The sequence below is a fragment of the Pinus tabuliformis genome, chromosome 7, assembly GCF_031772625.1.
Source record: "Pinus tabuliformis cultivar Carrire ecotype Pingquan chromosome 7, CPIR1, whole genome shotgun sequence".
Lineage (NCBI taxonomy): Eukaryota > Viridiplantae > Streptophyta > Pinopsida > Pinales > Pinaceae > Pinus > Pinus tabuliformis.
Window position 1 is genome coordinate 124917813 of NC_142293.1, and position 10892 is coordinate 124928704.

The following is a 10892-nucleotide window of genomic DNA, read 5'->3' on the forward strand; positions in this document are numbered from 1 at the left end:
ACTGGGATCAGAATGAAGAATAGAGGATGATCATGAAAAAAGGGCAATTAAGAATCATTTTCTATATATGGCTAGGGTTTATCTAAACTAAGGATTAGTCAAGAATTCCTTAACTTAGATTTGTGAAGAAAACATACAATAATGCATAACAGTCAAGACAGAGTGCATTTAAGCAATTTCTAAAATATCATTCCTTGCTATACATTTAGATTTTAGAAATTTACACAAAAGATTATGGAAAAAACATAAGGAAAAATGACATTGAACATGATAGAATACTTATTTGTATTTTGCTTTACACAAGAATCTTGTAAAATATCTAATCTTTATTCCTTGATCCAGCAAGCCAATCTAGTCATTGATACAATAAAATTTTGATTTGAGAGAAAAAGTCTATAGAAATGTCTTGGAATCCACCCTACATACTTCGAAATGTGAAGTATTTATACAAAAATATTTACAAAATATCTCAAAACAACTTGAGACTTAATCTAGGGAATACAAATATCTTCTTGCATGAAGATAGAGACAGATGTTGAACTAATTCATGTTGTCCCTTTTATTGTGGTGTTGATGGTTGTTTCAGTTGAGTTGGAGCCGTTTAAGCTGGTTGATATTTGTAGCATTTCTACACTAGAATCTTCTTTACTTTCATCTTTCAACTGATACTCTTTGACCCTGCTACTCTTTGACCCTGCTGCTCTGCTTTTACCTGTTTTAACTGGTTGCCTTCATTTATTGTGCAGTAACTTTTTGATGTAAATTTATCAAAGTAAATATATCATTTTTTCCCACCATTCCATATCAGGTAATTTTACATTCACCATCCTTTTGTAGATTTCATCTACCTCTGTGTATTTTGCAAAATTTGGCTTGGTGAGGAACAAATGTTTCACCTCATGCTCTAGGAAAAATAAGTTCTCCAATGTATCATATAACACTTCGCCTGTTGGCAGGGCTTTAATGGCTGAAGAACTTGGTTGTTCCTTAGCCAATTTTCTTAGTCTATCTCCATAGTCCAGCTGGGTCATGAGTTTTTCATTGATGACCATAGGACTAGGAAGACCCTTCTCCCTCAAAATCTGAAACATAGCCATGAACCTATCAATGGCTACCTGCGTGTTATGACTCTTCTCTTCTAAGTTAAGCGTAAGGTTTATTTTGGAAAGAACCTTCCTAATCTCCAGAATAGCCTCAGTCCTATCTTCTATGTTAAGCTCAAGGAGCTCATATCTGTTCTTACTGTTTAGGAAGTGGATGAGTCGATTGGCATCCTCTGGTTTATCCCCTAGTTCTTCCTTTAATTTTTGGATAGCTTCAATGTCTATCTTTACTAATTCTATCTACTCAAATATATCTTGAATTGATAGCCAAATATCATTGACAAAGTCAATGATATTGGCCCAAAGCATTTCTTTGGTTTGTCCCAATGGTTTCTGTAGTGTTAAATCCTTCTCCAAGATTTTGATTCTCTCACCCACTCTCTAGGCCTTTTGTGTTTCTTCATTTTGCTTAAGCAGGGCAAGTTTGCAGTTATTTTCCAAACTTGCCACCTTCTCCTTTAATCTTTTCAGCTCTGTAGCCTAGATATACATATCTTCCATGGCTTTGACAAGTTCTACTACTTTATCTACTGGTGTACCTGTTGTTGGAATAGGCTTACTGTTACTGGCAATACTATGGTAGGTGGAGCTGTGGGTGCCAACGATGCTACTAGTGTGGAAGGAACTATTGTAGATACTATGGGGATCACAGTTCTAGAAGTTGTGGCTAAGTCACTTTGCTTTGACTAAATTAACATGTCCAACTCCTTCTCTGTCTCCTTGAGTTGATCGTTTAGGCTCAGGACCAAGTCCATGAGCTATTCATGTCCTTGTTATGCTTCTAGGACTTCCCTTTTCTGTGGGTGATGTAGCTGAGGTATCTTAAGATGCTTCTTAAGTGTAGCAATATCTTCATTTTTCTTTTTAATCAGTTGTTATGTGTCCCAATTCAATCACTAAGTCCTCTAAGGACTTGATTCTAGTATCCTTGGCCTGTGAGGACGCCTTCTCCAACTGAAATTGTGCTGATATATTGTTTAGGGAGTTCTGTAATTGGTGGGCAGCAATGGCCTTCCCTGTTAATGTGGAGTATATCATCTCCCCTATTTTCTTGTGTAGTTCAATCTGGTCAATGGGATGAATATCCCTTGCCAGTACTTCAAAATCCACCTTTTTAAAATCTAGTGTTGCTCTTGGCTACTGAGTGGTTGGCTTGATGAAATTCATCTGCATTTTCCCCTCTTTGATATCAAAGGATGACATTAGCCTTGTTTGATTAGTGAGGATCATCTTCAGATATTGGGCATATGCTTGGGCCTTAAGCCTCTCATTTCTAGCTTTGATATCTTTGTATCTTTCCTTAATATCTTGGTCCTTATCTGTAGGCATTCTAAAGGAAGATACCTCAACACTTTGATGCCTCAACAACATCTGATTTTGTGATGTGGAAGGCTCCTGCACACTCCCAGATGGAGTGGTGGTCCTGCTTCTTTCAACATGTGTGTTGGTGACCTAAGCTTAGTCTTAAGTAAATTCTTGCTCAAAGGCTGGATTGGGCTTTTTCTTTTTGTTTGATTCTTGCTGTACATCAGAATTAGGCATTCCTAAAGTGGAATCTCCTTCTCGGTTCCTTTTTGGGACCTTCTCCTCATTCTAAGGAGTTTGCATGACTGGATGGGCACTTGAAGTAGTTGCTGGTTCTTCTGATGGTTTTGTCCTAGTTGACTGTTCTGGCCTATCTGACTGTTCTAGCCTGCTCGACTGTTCTGGCACCCGTAGGAAAGAACCCTCACTAAGTTGTTTTTCTAGGTTGATCAGAGCATTTTCTATGTCTGTCTTGGTGTTGCCCTGATCAATTAAGGTTCCTTCCACCCATTCTGATTGGTTGGCATAGGCTTCAATTTCAGGTATTGGATGGTGGATGAAAGGTGCTAACTTGACCTTTTGCCTCTTCTTGGATATGAATTCCAAAGGTTCATATCACCAAAAAAATCTCCTTTGGAATTTCATGCTTTGTAAAATGGCATCTACTTCCTGACCTTCTTACCTAGAGTTACATATGAAGGGGCCTAGTTGGTCTTTTATTTTGAAGTTGGCCTTCTTCTTGGCATTGAAAAAGTTTGTTTCATCTGCACTGATAATCTACCTGTAGTACTCTAAAGAAAACAACTTCATTGGGAGGTATTTTGGGAGCTTGTATGGAGCCAACATGCAACCATAGATTCTAATTTTTGTATGGTTTTGGTACAAGTACCAATCTCCCACCTTGGTCTGTTTTGACAATTGAAGGACCCTTTTAATTTCTGCACTGATTCTTCGAGGAGGGCTTCCTGCTAGCATTGTTATAACTGCATGTACAAATAGGTCAATGAAGTCAGCATATGAATATGGGGATTGATATTTATGGATCAAAGGAGTCCAGAAAATTACTGATCTGGGTTGACCTTTTGTATCAAGCTTCTGCAAGGTGAATGGGAATTTGTCTGACTAGTAATATTGGAAAAGGTGATACACGATGGAGGAGTATTTGAAGACTCTTTCATTACTCATTCTGAGGAACTGTTCATGCATCCTATCAGCTATGAACTGAGCATAGTCATATATGACAACAAGAGGCTGCCCTGGAGTGTATATGGACATGAAGGCTAAAATAATCTCATCAATATATTCACTGGTGGTATAGCCTAGGACACTGGATATCATGGCCACAATATTCCTTCCCCATGAGGAGAAAATGGTAGATACATATGGAGGAGGATCCTTTGGGATGTGTTTTTCTTATCTTATGAAAGTTTGGAAAATTTCTGACAATTTTGCAGTAGTAAGCTTAGGGAACTGGTCTAATAAGGCTCCAATTGAAAGAAGAGTCAAGTTTTGGCTAAGATGGAGTTGTAACATCTCATTTATAGATTTTGCAATGATAATGAAAAGTATAGCCTGGTTATGGGACATGACTGCTCTTTGACTGGGGACATAGTTGGCATGGAAATAACGTACAATTTTTGGGAAAATGTGGACTCTGGGGAACTGGTACTTAAGTAAATTGGACTCCCACAGACCAATTTCATCAGCATGGTTCAAGTATCTATCCCTACTTTGACAGTATACTTTGAGTGGGGATTCTTGGACAGAGGTGTCCTTTATCTGGAAATCCTTATCAGCCAGGGGGAGGTGGTCTAGGTCTAAGTGGGGTGTAGAGATGGGTCTCACATCCATGGCAATTGGGGTAGCCATTCTCAGTTCTTGTGGATTTGAGAATAGGGGAGGTAATTTGTAGTGTTTTTTAGGGCAACGGTGGTTCAACACAAAGTAGGCTTAGGTTGATTGAGTTTCCTTAATTAATTTTAAACTTAACTAAGAATACTCAATCACTGGTTTCTTTGAAATTGACAGGGTATTTGATGAATTGTGGCTTAAATACCTAGAACTAGGGTGAAATGGTTCTAATTAGGGCAGCTGGCGACTGCAAATGGTTGAAGGGGTTCTGTATAGGCTGCAAGGTTGTCTAGCTAGTCTGCAACGTCTTTGGAGTGCAATTGGACTTGGGTTGACGGCTTCGACGTTTGTAGGTGGTGTGCATGCATACAGAGGTTTACAGTTGAAATTTCAGTGAAAACAAGTGATTTGGGGCTTTTTGGCTTTTATGCCCGAGAAGTTAGCTTTGGCGGGTACAGGGTGAATAGAGATCATTTTGTCGTGTAGAGGCCGGGCGGTAAACGGTTTCTATCACACCGCTTTTGGGCGCTTGGTGGTATTTGGGAGGGGCTGCCTGATTTCATTCATTGAATGACACATAGCATTAGAGGCCGGGCGGAAAACCACTTTTTCGGGTTGGTATCATTGGGTGGATGATCCCACCCAAAATGGCTTATGAGCATTGGATGTAGGCCTTCAGATCAGATGGTGATCATGCTCTGAACGAGCGCGAAGGGTAATGGGGGGGGGGGGGGGTGATGGGTTAATTGAGGCGGTATGGTGATTAAGCATGGGTTAATGACAAACTTAGGCGGCGGGGGTGATTTCGGAGTTTTACTTAACATAATCACAAATCGATCAGTTAATGAACTTTGTTGGGGTTTGGGTGAAATTCATAGTTTCATAGTTAAAATTAGGTCTAGGGATATTAATGTAAGGGATTTAATATATACATATGGGAAAGGGTATTAATGGGAATTAATATATAAAAGTTAGAAGTTAATATGAAAACGGTGGAAATGAATTGCGCTAAGCATAATGTATATTTTGTGATTTGTTTACTTTTCACACATCTGCATTATAACTTAGGCTAAAGTCTTTTGTAGGTTTTTTGGGAAAAATGGGTTTTACATGGGGGTGATTACTTTCCCTAGGCGAATAGTGGTTTAACCTTAGGAAAAGGGATTTTATTACGGAAATGAGGGGGAATGAAGAGAGATGAATTTTTTTTAGGAGAATTTAGTACTTAACATCCATAAGTCATTGAGCTGAGGATCTGGTCCCTCCAAAAGTCAGAGAAATGCTCTGAGCCTCTTTGAATTAAAGGTTTTTGAGCACTCTGAACTTTATTATGGGAAATTAGTTAAGTAAAAGGTGAAATGAATGGAGGAGGTTAATTAATTGACTTTGAAATCCATTTGCATGCTTGATTGTTCATTCATATCTAGAACTTTTATTATGAGAATGATAAATATGTTTTTTTCTCTAACAAATCATCATACTTCTGCAACCTTTCTTCTACTCACCCATCTACTTTTTCTACCATTTTTTCTTCACTTTATTAGGGTGCATTTGAGCTAGCAAAACCTTATCAAATATTTTTCTTTTTCTTTACAATAGTGAATTAACTAAATCTAACCTTATTACATCCAAGGGCTCAAATTAAATAGTTGAACTCCTTTTATTTACTCTACCTATCTAATTATCTCCCAAGGTTACATTGTTTGGCCAGATTTATATTCTCTATCTATAGACATGAAATTGAAAACATGAAATAGCCAAGTTTAAACATTTTGATTATCATGTATTGTGGCAAGGATCCCAAGTTGCACACAATCTTTTATTATGCATAAAAATAAATAGGAGTGGCATTTTGGCTTGCTCACTTTCATGGTCTTTTTTCTCTTCTTGGGGTTCATATTTTTTCATCTTTTTTGACCTTTTTTATTCTTTTTGTCCTTTGATTATTCTTTTAGGACATACCCTCTTTACATTTTTTAATTTTTTGAATATGGAAAACATTTGCAAAAGAAAAGGTGTGTACAATATTACAAGGTTTAATCTCAGTCATTCAAAATTATGACTCATATTGGTATAGGAACCTAACACCAGCAGAATGTGACATCTTTCTTCAAAAAAAATTCCATCGGCGGGGTGATCTAGGCATAACCTTTGATAAACGTTCTGTAATACCCCATATGTACCAAAGTAGCACACAACTATTTCACACTTCTTGGCGCTTCCAAGTTCAGAATCACCGCGATTTTGCGGGGTCTACTATCAGCCCTTGCTTACAAACCACATGCCCCAATAGGTTCCCAAAAGGATCAAGAAACACACACTTCTTGAGGTTGAGCACGATTTGGTATCTTCGATAGGTATCCAGCATCAAGCGCAGGCTCACTACATGGTGCTTAACCAGCCGAAATACAGTCTAGTCATCAAAATATATCTCCAAGAACTTATGAATATACACCTTAAATGCAGCAACTACCATGCGTGAAAAGATAGCCGACACATTCTTCAATCCAAACGGCATGATAGTATATTGAAAGCAACCCCACTCAGTCATGAAGGTTGTCTTTCTCCATTCCTCCAGCGTGATTTTGATCTGGTGGTACCATGAGAACCCATCAGTGAAAGAATATGCTTCCTGACCACCTACATTGTCCAACACCTCATCCGTGAACGGAGTTGGGAATGGATCATGCACACAAGCGTCATTCAATTTTTTGAGATCCACGCATATTCTTATTTTGTCCTTCTACTTCTTCTCTTTCACCACCATCGGGCTTACCCAATCGGATTCTTCCACAAGCTCAATGATGCTTGCCATGAGAATTTTGTTTAGTTCTACGTGAACCTTCTCTTTGTATTACAGATTTAAGCAGTAAGAACTCTGCTTAACTGGATTCACGTTGGCCTTTAACGTGATCTTCATCACTCCTAGATCTCTGATTATTCCTTTCAAATCCATAAACTTGGTTGGGAATAAGTCCTGATATTCACAGAGTAATTCAGTGACCTTATCCACCGTCGCATCATCCCAGTAGTCTCCGATCTTCGTGAACTTGGGTTCTACCTGTATACCAATATCACCTGCTTAGTTTTCACTGCCGCGGTTATATCAGGGTTCTCAATCTATGGTCCTTGAACATCGTGGTGGCCTTCTGTCTCTAGAATGTTAATTTTCATGGATCTTCGTCCTCTTCTTCAGTAGTTACATTATAACATTCTAGTGTGCAACTCAGCTGAGTAGCCCATTCAAGCTACGCCAGGTCTAAAGGATCCTGCGGAATCCTAAATATGGCTACTTTTACTTCTTGTAGCGCTTCTTCAATACCATCAAACCCATCCTCAAAACTAAAGGTCATCATGAACCCTTCTCGTAGGATATCCCATTCGCTTGTCCCATGGCGAAGCTCTATTTCTACATACCAGTTTTGTTATCACCTGGATTGAACCTCAGGCTGAAGGAAGGTAATGCCAGGGTAACCACAAACCACACTTAGCCAATTAGCTATCCCTACTAGGCCAAGAGAGGGCTCTCTACATAAGGATCTCAGCCAAGATGACTGGATTAGGAAAATGATATTAGGCTAGGTATAGTAGCACAAGGTTTGATTTGATTTTGAAGGGTTTTTCTGGATCAGGAGGAGATAAATAGTTAGGGCAAGGAAATTAGGTCAAAATTACAGGGTTTTGATGGGGCAAGGTAGGCACAAAGCTCAGCACTCTAGGGTTTGATGGGTGAGGTGATTCAAGGTAGGTGAGGAGCTAGAAAGAGCATGTAAGAAACATGGATTCTTCCTAAACTAAAGAAAACATAGACTCTGAATATTTTTCCAAAACAGAGCATAAATATTATGGGTTCTTCCTATCAACTTGAAAAAATCTACTTAAAAGCAATGAAATGATTGATGAAGTAAAAAAAACATTTTAACATATGATCACAATAAAGAAAACTGAACTGAACATCATACCACATGGATCCCAAAGAAATAGCTGCAAATTTTTATTAATATCCTACTAAAACTGATACAAAATGATGTCTAATCAAAGCATAAGCATCTCACTGAGTCCAACCCTTTACAATGAGAAAGAAGAAGAAGATATAGACATTGATTCAACCTCCTCGCATCCTCAGGGGTTGAATCCCTAGGATGAGGAACTAATCCATCAAAAATTGAACAAGAAACTGGAATCTAGGCAACCTAACAACTTGCCTCTAAAAGGGAGGAAACTAATTCATTTGTCCTCAAGATAAATTTTGATCTAATGAATCTACCTAATAGTAGCTATTATCCATCCTATTTACATGCCTAGTTACCATTTACATTAGTAAAAACATCATCCATGAGAGAAAACTCAAAATTACAGTCATGGCACAGTGAAGTGAAAATTCAGGATAAAATTGCCCTATGTGCAGCGCCCAAGCTCTATGCACAACACCGTTTAAATTTGCACTCGAGAAACAGTCCTATGTAGAGCACTCCATCCCTATGTGCAGCACTCCAGCCTCTATGCATAAAACCTCCTCAAACTGCTCTGTGCGCAGTGCCTCCTACCCTATGCACAACACCTCTTCTCTGTTCAACAACCAATTGGCTTTAACTCCCCTCTCTTCTTCAATGCTCTTCCTTCTCTTTGTCAAATGAAAGTGATGAATTTGGGAAAGGATTTTGACATCTTATATAGAGGTTTATTTTTATTTTTTCATTAGAAAGACCCACTTTCTAATGTTTTGGAACTTTTTCTTCTTTCCTCCAAATCTCTATTTAATACCTTTCTCTCTTTGTCTCTTTTCAGGTGGATGATGCTTGGATTGAACTGATTTCTTCAATGGTTTCATTTTCTTACAGCAAGGAGAAATTTTTGGGGCAGCTAGGAACACGTATTACATAAAATGGATTGAACTAAATCAAAATAATATAAATCAACTAAAAATACTCTGTTTTCATCTCAAAAACATGTTTTTTGAGATGAAAATTACATTAGTGACAACAGATCTTTGTACAATCACCATAACTTACTGGAAATCACTCTTTGTTTATTTTTCATCCTCATACCTTTCCTACCCTTTATTTACACTTGAAATCATGCTTTTGACCTTGGAAATGAACCCTAAGACCTAATAGAAAAAACCTTGGAAATGAACCCTAAAACCTAGTGTAAAGACAATTACCTTTACACTAAAAATAACATATTTGATACCACAATTAAATACAACATGGAGATGGGTCAACAAATGCACCTCATGAGGGAAGATTTTATTTTCAAAGAAGAAGAAAACCATCAGTGGACCATTTTTACATGACCTAATGGAATGATCCAAAATTTCAGTATGAGACATCTAAAATAAAAATGCAAAGAGAAGATTATGATCCCTGATGGAAGTATGCATATACTGACACTAACAAGTTCATCGGTATAACATCTAGGGTATAACAGAATAGGTGCACCCACTTAGGTTGTGGCTTTTCTCTATATGCCTGCGCCCACTTGGCTAGATGTGCATGCGGATCATCCTTTCCATTGTACTTGCTTGCCAGTCACACCTTAGGCTTTCCAAATTGTACTCGCATCATTCTCCTACATTTGCACCAATTGTCAAAGCTTCCTTTGTGCGTACCCCACCATCTCGTGGGCGTAGTGCACAACACCCAGTCCAAGACCTAGAAGCATTACTTTTCCAGCACCTCTATTTCAAATGCATCCAAGAAGGTATCTACCTCATTCAGTCCATCATAAGTAGGCAGATCGCTTACTTCTGTCGATATGTAGCGCAGCGACCTAGTCATCATATTGCAATTCAATGTAGTTACCTCATGTAACCGATTCTACAATCGTTCTATTTCTTTGTTAGAATTTGAAGTGCAAGAGCTCTCGCACTCCCATGTAATCCACCCATCCGTGATGGGATTTACCCAGTCTTGGTCTCGCGCTCTTATCTTATAGATGTAGTCCAGATAATCATCACTCTCATAGTCATGGACCAGTTTCATATAGCACGATTCTTCAGCAGGGTCCAGGGGTATTATTACGTGTAGTGACTTCTTCTCAAAGATCATTTTCCTCTTCCTCAGATTAATTACCCCATTCATGTCAGTAGCCCAGTCAATTCCCAAGAGCGTGGGGTAGGGATTGCTATCATTAACAATCTTTATCACTTCAAAATCTACCAGTTCACTCTTTCCCTCAATATCCACATTTATTCCCTGCAATTGCCCCACGGGCATTATTTTCTGCTGGTTTCCTTAGCTGAATTGGAGACCATTGCAGTGCAAGTCACCCCATTCACTCTCATGTCTTTTTCGGCAGAAGCTTTGCATCCGATCCCAAATCCAAAATGACTTGATCCATCTCATATTCTATGATCTGTGTGGTTAGTCTCATTTCTTGTCCCGTTCTTGTCTTATGCTTTCCGATCTTCCGGACTACGCATGGTTCTCCTAGCATAGTCCCAGCGCATCTGTTGATGAGTTCCTATAACCCTTTCATATGCTTACTATCATGCAGTAACTTCATATAGGTTTCCTGGAAGGTTGTGAGCATATATGGGTGCATTTCTGGCTCCAGTTTATCTTTGCTTCCTGAAGTGGAGGCATCAGCGAAGCTCTTCTTAGCTTCCATGAAGGTTTCCCAAGCGCGCTC